Source organism: Octodon degus, unplaced genomic scaffold (assembly GCF_000260255.1).
Source record: "Octodon degus isolate 3935 unplaced genomic scaffold, OctDeg1.0 scaffold00039, whole genome shotgun sequence".
Lineage (NCBI taxonomy): Eukaryota > Metazoa > Chordata > Mammalia > Rodentia > Octodontidae > Octodon > Octodon degus.
The window spans coordinates 5974285-5991400 of NW_004524615.1; positions in this window are offsets into that span (position 1 = coordinate 5974285).

The following is a 17116-nucleotide window of genomic DNA, read 5'->3' on the forward strand; positions in this document are numbered from 1 at the left end:
CTCTCTCTCTCTCCCTCTCTCATTCTCTCATCAAAGCCCTTGGGTCTTTCTTTAGCTTCTAAGGACAATAGTGGCACTATTCATTTCTTTGGTGTACCTATGCTGACTTTATCACAGAAGATAAGCAAATGGCCTAACCGTCCCCATGAGGAGAGTAGTAATTAAATTCTTCCGCACAGTATGGCTACCTATGGCCATGAGACAGGTTTTGGTGCTTATGAAATTGCAAAGCCAGTGAAGTGCTCCTTGGTGTTAGGCTGATGGAAACCTTAAACGTTTCTCCTGTTGCTTTCTACGCTTGTGGTTCGCATCCTAATTTTACCCTTAAATCCAGGCAAAACTTTCTGATAAGCATGGAGATTCCTGGAGAAGTAGAGCACCCCACACATGCTAGCTGCCTGCGACCTCCCATCTTCATGTCCCAGGTCTTCTGGCAGCCCAGGTCTCCCTCTCAGGGACCTTCAGGTTGGTCTCTCATTAGCCCTGTGGAATTCAGCTCTTCCTGCACATTCTTGGCTGTGAATACAATGTGTGATCCATGTACTCTGTTTTTTTTTTTTTTTTTTTTTGGTCTGGTTCTTGAATTCAGCCTGGGATTTTACTGAAAATTGACCCAGAAATTGACCCCAAGCTGACACTGTTTTCTGTTTTTTTTTCCTAAGTCTTCGTGTCCTCAGTCATTCCTTCATTTCCTGCTTGTCTTGCCATCCAACTATGTGAAATACCTGTCTCCCATTCACTAATCGTCCATCTCTACTTTGGAGCAGAGAGGCCTGGTGTTAACACATATCAAGAACCTCCTTGAAGCAGTGTTCTTCCAGTACAAGGCTCAGGAAACCTGGTTCTTGTGTGATTTTAAGGTACATGACTTTACTATGTCTCCACTTAGGAAAACTTTCTTCTTGCTCCAAATCCTATTCTTGTTCAAATGACTAACTTGTACCTCAGGGCTGTGGGAAAACTTGTGCCCAGGACTTCTGGGTTGGGAAAACAAGCGCTCTCTATGTTCTGTTTGCCCAGTTTCATTGTTTAGTCTGCTATTTCTCAATATTATAAGACTTCATTCTGAAAATCGCTGACACCCCTGTATGCAATCGAAACAAAGAAGGTGAAGTAGCTTGGCCCCAGTTCAAAGCCACTTTTGAATCCTGTTGTTATTCACATCACCATGAATAAGGCTACTTATAAAGCTGACACATATGTCAACATCTACTTGACATTATCTATTAGCAAATCAAACATGTCACACACATTTTTAAAAATAGATTAAGCTATCCCCACTGTGTCCCACAATATATAATGAAACAAAACAATTTCCCTGCCTACATCTCACAGGCAGATATAGATTAATGAATAGAAAACAATGAGGCTCTACAATATTCAATACAATAAAATATTATGAAATGGTGGGGAAGAAAGTAAAATTGCAATCATGTTTAGGAGGCAGGAATGTCTGGGAGAGCTGGGAAGTTTAAGAAAAATCATGAGAAAAGGTAGGAAATGATTCTGGGTGATTTTTGAGTTTTTCTAGTAATATGGTAGAAAGATTTCTCTGATTGATATAGACTTTGTTTTGTTTTTTCCCTGGAGCATTAATCTGCTTTTGTGGCCATGCTGGTGTGGTCCCAGGCGGGTGGACTCAGTGCTCTGATGCTACCCAGTTGTGGGAAACCTCTGGGAATGTAGGCGTGTCATGGGATAGTGGCCCTGGGATTGCTCTTGTGAGCAGGATCTACTGATCTATTGAGTCCTTGCTTTGTTAATAATAAAGCACGTGCAAATTACTTCAGTATTTGCTGCAATTTTGAGCTACCTGGTGGTGGCAAATATTCTGATATTTTATGTCTTCTGTGGAGCATGAAAATCAGCAATTTTGACAAAAATCCCAGGTTATTCAGATGCAGACTTTATGGGGTTCTTTGCTAGAAGAGACGAAGTCCTAACCATCAGCTTTGTTTATGAACTGTAATGAACTTCATAACTATTTGACCTTCAAATCTGGCAGGTTAGTTTGTCATTATTATCTTTAAGTATTCATGTCCACACTTCTTAAATCAGTTCTTTCTTTTGTTTTTAACTTAAATTTTAATTTTGTTAGTAGTTGATGCTTGCTTTCGTCTTGGGGAGGGATTGCATGCACATAACACAAGCCCTTTTAAAATCCCCTTCTCCTTCCTACCCACCTCCCTGTTTTTCCAAAACGCCTTTCCTCACTTCCGTTGCTGCTGTGGTATTATTCTTAGCTTGTGTTTATGGCATATGATGTGTATGTGCATTGTGGGTATTTGGCACTTTTGTATGACCGAAAGGTGTTTTCTAAGTGCATTACACACACAGTGGTGTCAGTGATTTGGGAGTCTCCTTAGCTACAGAGTGAGGGTTTTTGTTCTGCACACAGGATAGAAAATTGTTGGAAGGAAAGTGCACCTGGCTTGCTGCTTATGAATCACTGCAGAATAAGAATGTGTTCGTGGACTTTTGGAAATCACTAGACGGCATTGTACATAGTTCTTCGCCAAGGAAGTGTTGCAGACAAGAAAACCCACTGGGGCCTCCTAGACAGAAGGTGCAGGCAGTGTTTCTTATTTATTTATTTATTTGCTACAGGGTCTTGCTATGAAGTTCAGACTCATAAGGATCTCCTGGCTCAGCCTTCCCAGCACTGGGCTTGCAGATATGCTCCACAGTGCCTCGTTATGGGGCAGGCACCTTGTGCGGTACCAAGGGTCCTTGCACTTGCCAGGCAAGTGCTTAGCCTGCTGAGCTATCTCCCCAGCCAGCAGGCAGAGTTTTCTTCTGTTGTTCCTTTCATCTTGTTTTTCTTTATTTATAATAATCATCAACACTGGTGACGAAATGTGGTCACGGACCCTCCTGGACGAGTTGGCAGAAAGCAAAGGTAAAGAGCCAGCCAGTGTGCAATTTGCACCCTGCAGCAGCCCTCAGCTGAAGAGAATGGGCACAGACTGTGTCACGAAGCTGGCTCACAGGCTGTGTCTTCGGATCATAGTTTTCTGACTTCTGGCCTGGAGTTGGACCTCCAGCATCTGGTGAGAAGTGCCTCTATTGCACTTATTATTCATAACTTGTATTCCTCCTTAGGATAGAAATAAAGAGCAAGCTCATGCTTTTTACCAGGCATTTGAGAAGAGGACATTGCATGGCAGTCCCTTGCGGGGCACCCCCCTTCCCCCCGCCGCACTGAGCGGGCCGGCTGCCCTCCTCTCCCCGTTGGCTTCCGCCTGGCACTTGATGAGTGAGCTGAGGTATCATCAAGTGTCAGGCTGCGGTGATGATCCATGTGGCTTTAGGAGGCTTGCATTAGGGATTTCAGCAGCTGCTTCACTGTCACCTCGTGGCCCGATGTAGTCAGTTCCAAATCTTTGTGAGCTTGAATACACAAGACAAATAATTTTGAAGGTACATTAAGAGCTATATATGTATCAACACTCCTTTCTTTCTGCTTTGCTTTGCTTTGTTCAGTTTAGGTCAATAATTTTGCAGCTTTTTGTAGAATTCTATGTAGCTGCTTCCAACAGATTTGAAAGGAACTGATTGTCTGTGATGTCCTTAGCCGCATGTTCTATGGGACAGAGTCCATAACAGAACTTTAATAAATACTCCAGGAAGGAGTCATGCTCCTATCATTTCAATGTATTGGGATAATTTAAAATTCAGTCTTTTAAACAAAATGAGACCTGCAGTTCACTTTGGTAAGTTTAATACTTGTTCTTATTTCTAAAATTTTGCATTTATTTTCATAGTTCTGTAAGTTCATTTTGCAGAAGTTATGAGGGAAAAAGGCAGCTGCAGAATATTCTCTGGGGCTGGGGATTTGGCTCAGGGGTAGAATGCTTGCCTAGCAAGCTGGAAGCCCTGGGTTCGGTCCTCGGCACCAAAACCAAAAAATAAACCAGAATATTCTCTTGTCACATCAATAGTACGCCTAAGTAAAGTATTGACTTTTTTTTCATTAAGTCTGTTATAAAGTGTGTGAAAGACATTTACTCTCATGAACCACTAATTAAAAAATCAGACTGAAAGGCAAAGAGGATATTCAGAAATGCGGTGATTTGGAATACATGCGGAGGTAGGCTCCTCCTCAGTGGAAAGCGCCTGAGCCCTGCGTCATCGTCGTCTGGAGTGTTCTATGGTGCAGACCGCATTTGTGGTTTTGGAGACCTGACCACTTGAATAAGCAAATTGTTTTCTGAAAGAAATCAAAATTTGGGCAGGGGAGATAGCTCAGTAGAATAAGCGCTTGCCTGGCAAGCTCAGGGTGCTGAGTTCAATCCCCAGTGCTGAAAGAAAAAAAAAAAAAAGTGAAACTTATTTAAACCTTAATGAAAGGAAGGACCATTCAAGATATTATGCCTGAAGTAGGTACATACAGATTACTTAAAATTAGCTGCTAAGAAGTAAATGTGTCAAATAACAGACGTGATCTCTGTTGATATGGAAAATAGAGAGATTATGATGACAGCGTATGGCGAGCGCACTACTAAGCACTCCTGGGCCCGGATCATGCTCTCAGGAGACGGGTCCCCAGCCAGTTTTCTACATATCTCACTTGAGATGTTTATGTAGGATTTACTCTTTGTAAAGTGAGCATTTCTTGATGGGTTTAAAAAATCCTTAATTTCCTTTTCAGATTTCCACCCACAATTTGGCAGAAGTCTCACATTCTTCTCGTAATTATATTTAGGTCTCGGTATTTCCTAACTGGCGTTTGTTAGATTTCTTTCTCAGGAAGGTTTGCATTCCCTTAAGTATATGTGAACAAGGGGTCCAAAGCGAGGAGCGGTTAAGGCCCCCATTTGGCGTGGCGCTCCGCGCGGCCACTTTCCCAGGCTCTCCTGTCTTCACCGAGCACGGTCTAAGCTGCTGGGCGCCCACCTTCCTGCAACTCCCTCCGCACTGTCTTAGGTTAGGATTAAGAATCATTATATCATAATCCACACTGACATTTTAAATAAGGTTTAGTGTGGACTCACTGTTTTTCAATCAACTTAAAAATAAAGCCAGTGGTACATTATTTCTTTCCGTGTTGTGAAGCGCGCGCCTTCCCCCAAGCGGTTCCCTCATTTGCGTGTCTGGGGCTGACAAGCTCTTCGCACTCTCAAGCTCTCCGGGGCTGAGTCCCGTGTGCACCCTTATGAAAGTCCGCTCAGGACAGACTCCGGGGAGCAGATGGCCAACGCGCACAGCGTGAAACGCGCATGCTTCCGAAATTCGTTCTATTCCAGTACAGGCATAGTGGGAAAGCTGTACGTATAGGGATGGTGCTGCTGTTCAGAGCAGGGATGTCCCCCAGAGCCCAGGGCTCGAAGCGGGGACTTTGGAAGGGACTGCATTTTGTGGGTGCTGTGTTCATCCACGGCCGATCCACTGGGGAGCTGAGACTGCAGCGTGCTCTTGGGAAGGCGGCCCTGCTGGAGGTGGACGCCGTGGTTGTGACTGGCAGGGTAAGGCTTCCTCCCTGGCGGTTCTCTTCTCTCTGCTTCCTACTCACTCTGGTGGAAGGAGCTTTCCTGATCCGCAAGGCCTGTACCATGCTGTCGTTCCCTAAGAGACTACTGCCTGTGCATGCACCAGACCCCAAAAACCCTGGTGTGGAACAGCCTCTCCTTGCTTACAGAGTGGGTGTCAGGTACTGTGTGACAAGGATGGAGCAGCAGCCGGCAGCTCACCATGAAAGCGCTGTGACAGCGATAACTAGAAGCACTTCAGCTCCTTAGCAGCAGCAGAGGGACTTAGGAGGTGCTTACCAGCAGCGGGATCCTAGGCGAGGATTTCTAAAGTAGAAATGGGAAGTCCTTACCCTTCCAGTCACGACTCCATCCACCCACCTCCAGAACAGAACCCGACTGCACAGATTACAAACCCAACTGCTCCTGGGGCCCTGCCGAGTGACCTGGGGCCTGGTGTGACATGGGACAGCTGGCCCGAGTCCTCTGCCCTTCTTAGTACAAAGACCGAGCCAGGAAGAATTGCAAAAGTGGCCTCCTAGTGTTCCCCAATTGCGACCATGCAGGAACCAGTATCCTACTTTGCCAGAAATTTCAGTTTTTCAAGAGCAGGTAACTAGAGCTAAAGTCTATCCTTCTGTGTGTGTTTGATATTTTTATTCATTGAAATGTATTGATGTGTGAGCAGAACGTGGAGGCCAGTGCTAGCCAGCTCATACTGCCTATCTCTTTTTGTCTAGGCAGCAAAATCTTTATATTTTTTTTATATTAAGATCATTCATTATTTTTTATTTATTTTTTTATTTAAATCTTCTATTTATTTACCTATTTGGTACAGGGTCTCACTACACAGCTTGAACTAATAGTGATCCTCCTGTTTCAGCCTCCCCAGTGCTGGGATTATAAGCGTGCACCACCACGCCTGGCTTTCTGTGGCTGGCTCAGCACATGTCCCGCACAGCATGTGGTACTGTGTTTCCAACCCGAGTCCTTGTGCTTGGCAGGCAGGCACTTAGACTGATGAGCTATCTCCCTTGCCCCATTCATTATCTTTTGAATTTTTGTTTTAATTAGTACGTATTTGTAGGACATAACACCTTCATTTCAGGGAGCTAGGACACGTGCACAGCACCGCCCAAGCCTATGCTCCTCCCTTTTTCCTCTCCTCCTCTTTCCTTACTGCCTCTCCATGCCCTTTCATTTTGCAAAGCGTCTGACTCTCTGCCTCCATCTATCTATCTTCATCTGGGTCTCTAATTTATTAGTTGGATTTCTCCTATAAAAGAAATCATGCGATATTTAAGCTTATGTGTCTGAGTTCACTTAGCTTACCTTTAAGCACATTGGAAAATTTAAGACATTATACTGAATCTTGAGAGCAGTAGTTCTGATGAGCAGTAGGAAGTGCTTCCACTGGACAGTACTGTGCTTTGTACATTCCTGTGCAGTTTGCCTTTCTTCTCGGGCATGGAACCTGTACACTTTCTGTGCTTATGCTATAAATAAATAAATAAATAAATAAATAAGCAAGATACCTCATGAAATCCTGTGATATGAGGGGAAAGGCAGTCTCACATACAGCCACCGTGTCTAGCCCAGTGACGCTGGCAGCTCATGCTAACTTTCTGGAATGCCATTTTGTCCCCCGTAAAACAGAGATAAGAAGATAGAGCTAACACATTAGCAAGCAAGGTGCTTGGCGCTTCCGTGTCTCGCGGCTACTCCTGCCCTGCCAGTGCTCCTTTCTTCCTTAGCCTGCCTAGCCATCTTCTACTGGTACTGTGAAGCACCGGAGCTCTGTGCGCAGAACATTCACATCGAGATTTTTAAACGTGCTCGTGGATTCAGCTGGGATAAATACCAAGGTGTGTGTCTGCTTCTAAGAAGGGCTCTACATCAAAGATTCCATGAGTCCCTAATTGCTTTCTTAATAGAACAAGAGATTTGGGAAATATTACTAATCTTTTCATTTGCACTTTTGGTAAATCATTTTACTTATTTTCTCTTTCAGGAAACCTTCAGGCTTTAAGAGGTAAACTTTAATTTTAATAATGGATAAAAATCAATACAGGAAATGCCATTCAAAATGTTTTAGAAGTTTAATCATGACCTTTAAGTTACTTTGAGGTGGTGGAGGGGGCTCTTTATTGAAGAATCTGTCCCTTTACATATTTAATATTTAAGTGACCTATTGAAAACAGACAATTTAAGAAGACTGAAAATTTGTAGGTATAATGTGCCAAAGCCTGAATTTGAATACAGACTTCATTTTCTCTGTGACACAAAATTCAAATTAAGGACTGCATGGAATTATTTTACATCAAAAGGCTGTCTCGCCACTGCCTCCCCAACGCCGGCTTCACCTAGAAAGAACCTCGGTCTAGTAACTCCACCTTCTGCACTCCGTCTCTCCAGTTTGAAACCACAAAACAAACAAAACCCGGGAATGTCACTCTGCAGGAAATCCAGGTGAAGTTTGAGAGGGAAAGCTGAGTCGTACAGCACACAGAGCCTCAAAAGCTCAAGCCAACAAACAAATCAGTAAACAAACAAATAGCTCAGTGTCCATTGTTTTGGCTTTTGTGCTGAAGCCTGATCCCAAGGCCTGGGCCTGCCACACACATGCTCCAGCTTTGAGCTCTGCCTCAAGCCCATTAGTCTGATAGCTTTAAAAAACATTTAAGGAATTGCAGTTGAGCGGGAAGGACAAGATCAGGCATTTTACCTGGACAGGAAGATGACCTGGGCTCTACACACAGGAAAGGCCACCTGTTCATCCCCACTGACCAAGTTCTTGTGGAGGGGTGAAACAGCACAAGATGGTGAGACAGGGAGCATCTTCTCCCGACTTCTCAGCAAGCACCTCGCCATCCCATGTGCCCTCAGTGGTAACGCCATGTTGTGGCACTCTCCTGGGGTTCCCCAGGGCTCGCTTTTGGGAAAATGAGTGACTCCTTTGAGAGTTGTGTTCTAATCACAGATAATACACAGCAAGCATTCTGTACCAGACACAATTCTATCTGTATTGTGATACTGGAAAGTTATTCATTTCAGCCTTGCCATATCATCACTTGTGTAACTTTGTCTATGTTTTAGATGAAAAAATGAAGCCCTGGAGAAATTCACAAATTCATGAGTGAAAACGGAAGAGCATCTTTAGCCCCATCACCCTGCGCCATATCTGGACACAGAGCGGAAACACAGGGACTCCTGAGATATGTGATGGTTCAGGGAGGTGAGCACCAGAGAAAGTGGGAGAGGGATCCGAGTGGTGTGGAGGCTGCAGAACCCTCGGGACTGCCCTCATCCTGGTGACAGACTCTGGGGGTCAGAGCCAGTCCCAGAAAGGCAAGGCTGGCAGGCGCATGGAGCAGGAACCTGGTGACAAAGGAAGGAACATCTGTGAAAGGCTCCAGACCTCAGGATCCCCGCAGCGGGTGCAGGCTCACATGGTGGCCTGGCCAGAATGTGTGGGAGGTGCAGGAAAAGAGCAGTCAGTGGCCAGAGGGAACTGACCAAGGAGGAGCCTACGCAGAGGAGTCTGGGTCCTGGAGGAGCTGGAAATTGTGTGTGAGTGAATGGAAATGTACAGGGCCAAATCCATGGAAAAAGACTCCAGCTAAGCTTTAAAAGATAAGTGATTCTAAATGACACTGCAACGCTGAGTGCCTGTCACCATGTGTTTGCCTAATTCCACAGAACACAAAACATCAGGAGAGAACTTCATACAAATCACAGACTTCGAGTGACAGTGGCAGACACAGGGTTGTGTGGAGGAGGGTTCTGGCACTGGATGCCCTGAGAGGGCAGGCTGCGTGTGGGGACAGGGACTCAGCACAACTCTGTGGTTCCCACTCAGTTTTTCTGAGAACCTGAAACTGCTTTGAAATATGAAATCCTACTATGGCAAAAGTTACACAGTGACTTCACTGTCATTCAACGATCAGGCGACAATATAGCATCCAAATGACAAGTTAGATTTCAACCACTGTCTTTTCACAGAGAAGGTGTGAAAAGGGCGCACGTGTGTGTGTGTGTGTGTGTGTGTGTGTGTGTGTGTGTGTGTGGTTAAGTAGTAGTCGATTCTGGATCCAGTTTGAAAGAACACCTGATGGTACACGTTTCACTGGCCTCACAAGAGAAAATGAAGTGTATAAGAGAAAATGAAGTGGCAAAAATGACCTCAATATTTGTGGCCTAAGAGACCTAAAGACTTGAGGTGCCTGGTTCCAAGACCGAGCGAGAGGGAAGCAGGACGGGGGAGGGGCTGCCAACCGCACTCGCGACGCGCACACTGGGGAAGCCAAGGGACTTCTCTGCAGGTCACACAGGTGTGTAAATAGTCGAACTGAGGCGCAGCCTGACTGGCTCGATTTGGATCCCGACTCTGACAGCACAGTTTACATCCTGGCCTCTCTCCACAGCACTCAGTGTACGCGCTTTCTTGTGGCTTGTGGCGCGTGGAGCAGAACCACAGTAAACACTGAGCGCCTGGAAGCGCAGCGCTCCGCGAGGCCAGCCCCGCTGGGGGTTCGCTCCCCACTTTTTGCCTACCATGCAGCAGGATGTCTTGGAGGAACTCGGAGATTGAAAAAGCTATCGAGGAGGGTGGTTTAACTCCCAGATAGATTTAAAACTGAAATAGAAATCCTTAGACTGAAAAGGTTGAGCGAGGTACTGAAGACAGATATAGTAAATTTTCTTTCTCTTGGGTAGACAAGTGACTGGTGCTATTTTTTGCATGATGAACTTAGAGATGTGGGAATGACAGAGAGAATTAAGAAGTGCATCAAGGACAAAACTGAACTCCAATCTACATATTTTGTCATTAAATTAAAATTTGGGGAGAGTTGTAAATGTTTTACAATCTGTTAAAGAGTGAGTAATTTATAAGAAAAAAAAATAACTTCTAAGAGATAAATTCATGCCACTAGGCATGGTGGTGCAGCCGTATAGCAAGAGAAGAAGCAAGCCCTGCCCAGAGGAGAATTACTAGGGACACCAGGCTAAGCGATGCTAAATTGGACACAAAGCAGAGATTTTCAGGAAGAGGGGCATGTCCAAGCAGACCTGAAATCACACTTTATTCTAAAATATGGCAGCTCCTGAACTTTGAGTGTTGCTGTGGGACCACAGCCTGCTGGGGATTGTGTTGTGGTTTGCTCATTTGCAGATTACGGCTCAGGGTAGGACATTTCCATTCTCTTCCCATTATTGACAGGAACAAGTAAGATAATCACAAAAAATGATTGCACTGTGTCTCACATGCATGAACAAGAGCTTAGTTTACCCCGATTTTGTTAGAAAACGATTGCAGCTTGTTTCCGGGTGGTGACGACAACTTGGCGCCTTTACAAGGATGGGTTGTGGTAGATGCAGCTAAGAAAGTTGAGTTAGGGTGCTCTCGGATCTGAACAGCTAGAATTCCAGCTTCAATAAGGAAGAACTCTGTAGACACCTGGTAGAGAATTTGGACTTCAGATAGTCCCCAGTGCTTCCTCAGGAAGAGATCCACGGACCCAGTGCCTCCAGCTCTCCTTAGGCTGTGTATTTGTGGAGCAGATTCCCAGGTGGGTGAGCAAAGCTTCCCTTCACTCATACATGGGTGAAGAGGATGGAGCCTGGCAGCGAGCTCCATGGCAATATGGGCAGAGCTCGGCATGCTTCACAGCCACGGCGATTATTTCCTGTTGTATGGACCCAGGTTCCTCCACTGTCCATCTCTAGTGTTGCCTTCTGAAAACCCATAACAGGAGGTTGGCCTTTTGTGCAGACATCGTGTAACACCGGGCCTCTAAGCTCTAGTCACAAGGCAGTTCCTTCCCCCACTGCCACTGCTGACAATGCTAGGGAAGAGTCTCCAGCTGCTTCTGGGTTCTTTTCAATGAACATGCAGAGTGCAGCTGCCCAGACTCCAACAGCATAGGAAATACAAATGGCAAAATTGTCACGTCTCTTGTCACAGTATTGCACACATTTTATCTAGAAGTTGGGTAGAAAACACAGAGCAGCATGAAAATAGGGACCGTGCTGTATTAGTTGGAATACTTTAAATGCATGCAACAGAAATACAAGCTTAAAAAGAAAAGTAAAATCTCTATAGATGCCTAACAAGGAACTAGAGGGGGAGGAGCAACAGGGCTGGCGTGGAGATTCCCAAGTGTACCAAGAATGTGAGAATTTTGGCCCACTTTTCTTATTTGCCATGTTGACCTCTGCTGCCTATAGAAGTAGAAGCAGTCACCTTGTACCCGCTTATATGCAACATGACACTACCTTTAAGCTTTTCAAAAGCAGCAATCCCTAGCTATACATGACTGTTCACATTGAAATTAATCAAAGTTAAATCAATTCAAAATTCCCATGGCCAGTGTCACCCATTCCACTTCAAAAGCCAAGAGACACAGGTGACTGGTGGCCAGCACACTGTACAACACAGACCAAGAAGATCTATGACTCGCCCTGGAGCTCTATTGTGCAGCATCACATTTTAGTAAAAATGGTAAAAATTTCCCTGTAGGGCTTTCTTAAGAGATGACATTTTTTCAAATGTACCTTAGTGGACTTACCTTTATAGATGTTTGATTTTCATGCACTTTTTGGATCAAAATCAAAAGAGAATGTGTGCATCAGCCAATGTGGTGCAGGTATTTGTGCAGAGATGATGTCTCTGTAGTAGGTATTTTTTGATGCATATTTTATTTCTTCATATTTATTTATTTATTGTATATTAGGGAAGGGTCTACAGGGCGTTCAGGGTCTCACTACTAGATGGGACTCATAGCCGTTCTCCTGTTTGCAGCCCCCCACGGGCTGGGATTACAGGTGCGCGCCACCACGCTCAGTCTCAATCGCTGTCTCAGAGCGCACCAGGGGCAGGGCCGGCATGGCAGGCTGATGTATATTTTAAAGATTAATGAAATACCTTCTTTTCAACCGTCTGTCTTGTGATCTAAATTTAGGCAGAATTTGAAGCTAAGCATTTCAGTAAACAAGCCAGGAAAGGCTTGAATAGCAGAGCACAATCATTTGTTGTATCGCTCATTTGACTTGGAAAAGGTAGTCTGTAAAGTAACTTTCTCATTAAGAATAACAAAGCATGTCAAATACGGCTTAAAAAATAAAGAAACATAAATTATTATTTCCTACAGTACTTCCGAACAATGAACATAAGCAAGAACCATGTACAGTTGCCGGTAGGTAGGGAAACACTGGCAGCGTCAGATGACCGAGGCTGTTGCTCACAGTTGCACATGGGATTCTTTACTGACAGCCCTTGTGCTTGAGTATTTAGGCCAGTGCTGACCTCTGAGGAGGTGCCCCTAGTGAAGGCTCTTTGCCTGCTCCCTGAACTGAAATGCCATTGGATGCAGGATTCCCAAGAGAAGTCAGGCTGGTCTAGCGTCAAACCAGCACACTCCTTGTGTGCAGCACCTCGCGCTCTCCTTAGGCTGTGGATTGTGGAGGACTGTCACAGAAAGCAAAGCTATCATTCACTCAGGAGCGAGCTGGAGAGCGTGGGGGCGCCGCAAGGCACTCCGACAGTCTTGGCACGCTGTGCAGCCAGAGTGACTATTTCCGTTTTCACGTTCAGTGGACGAAAGTGAATCATACCTATGTCACGTTAAACTGCACATCGTGACATGATGTATTATAGCTCACCTTTCCTGTGGGGCACGATGTGTATATCATGTTGCTTTCCCAGCATATTTGTAGATTTCCTAAAAGTGAATGATTGTTTTCCAGAATTATATTTTTAGTGGTCTTGTCTGTCTCCACAGTGCTAGGAAATGTTAGACTGAAAAAAACTGTGGACTCTCGGCGCATGTGACAATGAACTTCCATCTGTTGCTGGTGGTTTCCTTGCGGAATGCGTGACTCTCTAAAGGAATGTTTTAGAAAGAAGTCATTTCAGCTTCATGTCAACTGATAGTTTTACAAGTTACCCATCGTAGTTTATTTTATGTGAGTTTGGCCCGTTCAAGGAAAGAAAAACGCTCTTGAAGCATTCTTTTAAAGACTGGTAGGAGATATGCGTGAGAAGAATCTAAGAAAACAAACCTGTGAACTGAAACTAATGGATTATCTATGTATCCAAGTTCAAATTTCCTAGGTTTACTTAAGATGATGGATCTACTTAAAGAAATAAATGCCATTACTACGTCTTTGTCTGCTAGGAAATGACATTATCAATGAATTTTATTCTAGAAGACATACACATTGCCTTACCGGGGGTAATAGAGAAAGTATTAGTACGCAGAAATAATGTAAATTCCATTTATGTATTTATGAAATATATTGATGCTGTCATTCTTTATTTATTATGCTGTGCCACCAAGTCTAGACAGAATAATAGTACATTCTTTGTAAAGGCACGCATTTGAAAAATCATTGAATTGGCTGGAATACCGAGCCTGTGTCTCATTCATGAATTTTTTACAGTTGATTTTGCATTCCTATAGAATAAAAAATAATTAGCTACACTTTTTCTTTATCCAGAGAAGCAAGAGTTTTATTTATTTATTTCTTCTATTAACCAGTGACCTTTAATTTCACTGTGGAGCTGTGTCTGCAATTGCTCCTCCTTTGCTTCTTCTTGGCATTCCAATTTATCATGCAAGTGTTAATAATTTCAAGTATTTCCTCAGGATGCTTATTGGTGACACAGGTTGTGGCAGGACAAAAGCACTCACTTTCACATTCTAATTCATGGCGGGTCCTCCTCTAGCTTCGGCATAAAACACCACCTCCCACCCCAATGTTATTTTTGTCCATTAGCTTAAATTCAACCTGATTTTTTTAAAATGTAAAAGCTGCAGCAAAAAATGCCTAAGTGTAGGGAAATACAGAGCTAATGCTTGACAAAGTTGAAGGGCCTACTGACAGAGAACGAGGAACCTGTTAAATCTTCAAAGATCCGGTTTTCTGCAGCCTGGTCTCTTTGCTGTGGGTGACCTGAAGTAGTCCTCATTAACCATGCATTAAGCTCCAGTGCCTCCTTCACCTGCCCCCCAATACAGTGTAGCATCTGGCATTGCTTTCCCTGGAAACGATGCAGTGCCCACTACCACTCAAAAGAGGAGTGCACATTGAAATCACAGGCTCTCTTTCAATTTAAACATGTTTATTTTCCTCTTATCCTGCTCTTGGTCTTGTCTGCAGGAAATTGATTTTTTAACATGACAGCCATCCATTTATATTAATGTGCTTTGTGCACACTTCTTATCTTCTAGCTGATGGTCTTATTTTCTTCGTGGTCTATTTGTCTGCCCTGATATTTTTCTGCATGATAAGGAGGTTATCTACCAAATAGCAGCCGACTTACTGCAGACTGGAGGCTGTTCCATTTCGATGATCTATATCATGTTAAGTTTGCTAGGGGAGAGACACAGCGGATGCCCATTAAACACAATTACCTTGTGACTTACTTATTCAGATTTACAATAAGAACATTAGCCTTCCATCGTGAGGCGGAGGAATGACCCTCCATGGAGAGGACTAAAGTGTTTCTGGAAGGTTTCTTTCCAGGCAGACCAGTTGCTTCGAGCTCTCTCTACCACTTGCTGCCTCTGCCTCTAGGCAGGATCCTTAAATGGGCGTATGTTCACACTCCTAATTCACACAGTGCTGTTGTCATGATAGCTGGGAGGACTGCAGGAGTGAACTCACATGGAGGTCATGTTGGTGCCCACCATGCAAAAGAAAGAAACCACTGAATTGATGGTGGCCACGCTTGGTATGGTAAGGATAACTCTGTCTCAGAATCATCTTGGATGCTTTGTCAGTGTGGCAGGCCGGTACTGCCACTGCATTAGCCATTTTGCAGGTGGAATCAACTGAACTGTCTGTGATTGAAGTTGTGTGACACTCAGACCTGCTCAAGCTATTCAGTCATATTGGAGAATCGTGCCTCTTTCTGCAGTCAAAGTAACCAAGGAACTGTAGGCGTCAGGCTCCTCCAGGGCAGCTTGCTGGGCTGAGCATGTAGCTCAGGAGAATGGATCAACTATTTGTGGGGAGAAGACTCTTATTGCTAATGTTAAATAGAACTAGAGGACTGCGGTAGATGTCATAGCTATTCTCTCTCTCTCTCTCTCTCTCTCTCTCTCTCTCTCTCTCTCTCTCTCTCTGTTATGGAGATTTTTCTCATAAGAATTAGGAAACTTTATTGCCTTGGTACAGACACAGCACACTTCCAAGGATGCAACAGCCTGCATTACGTTTTCAGATGTAAGATATGGAAAGCCCCCAGTATTGTACCACTGTGAACCTCAGGACCGCCTTGAGGCCTCCCTTGCTCCCTTCCTGAACAACTACAGAACTTTACAGGGTATCTAAGCCATTTTTTAGTACATAGTAGTTGTATTAAAATAGGTTGAAGTGGGACTGGTGAGGTAGCTCAGCAAAATAAGTGCCTACTTAGGCAAGCTTAGGGACCCAGGTTCGATCCCCGATACCCATGCTGTGCTAGCCCCACCCACAGCTGTCCTGAGCCTTCCACCAAGACACGGCCTGGTGGTACGAGACTGTAATTCCAGGACTGGGGAGGCTGAAAACAGGAGGACCACGATGAGTCTGAGCTGTGTAGTGAGACCCTGTACCAAATACATAAATTTAAAAATAAAATAAAATATTGAAGAAAAAGTTTAAATTCACCTTGATCAAAGTCAGACCAAGTCAACTAAATCTTTTTGGGGGATATTGGATCATTAAAGTAGGTGAAAGAGTTATCGTGAATATAACAATGGCTGAAAAGCTGCCTCGCCGTTCTGGCTGTGTAAGTGAGATGTGTCTTTGGGCTTATTATTGTTATTATTTTTGTATTTTAAGGAAGGGTCTACAGGGTGTTCAGGGTCTCACTATTAGATTGGACTCATAGTGATCTGCCTGTTTACAGCCTTGCAAGAGCTGGGATTACAGGCTCATGCCCAGTCTCACTTGCCATCTCAGTGCACCTTGGAGAGGGGGCCAGCACGGCAGGCCCAGGGATCGAACCTCTGGGCTCTGCACCTGCTCACAGGCTTTTCAATCCATTAAGCTATTGGGCCAGCTAAGCTTATTACTGAATTCTTGCTATTGCCAATGTCTTCATCCATCAGATAGCTGTAAGGGCTCCACAGATATCTAAAGCACTTTCAACAGTGCTTCATAACAAGCATCCCAACTTTAATCATTTACATTAAATCATTTTCAAGGGAAATTTCTCCTCCTCCCATCAAGTCAATATTTCTCTAACATTTCCTTTTGGAAACTAATATAATAGGTAATACATAAGTCTAAATGTATGTCAAGTGAAAAGTCTGAAAAAAAAATCTTGTGACCTTGTAGCTTGATTAAGAAGCCAGATTGATAAGACACGCTCCTGTGTCATGTTAGAAGGACAAGATGGATTTATGCTGGTGCCATCTGCCAGAGTCGCCTATTGTGGGCGACTTTTGCTCCACTTGGAATTCACTGAGCTGAGTGGAGGAACTACAATGGCCCACTGTGCACCTGGCGGGGCGCGTCCCAGCAGGACAGCTCTAGGGAACCCTTCAAAAAGAGAAATCAAGGCTTGCTGGGCTTCTTCAAAGTGTAGTTATTTGAGTAGAGGTCCTGCCTCTTGCTCTAGGGAGAGCGTCAGCACATCTGTGATACATCTCTATTCT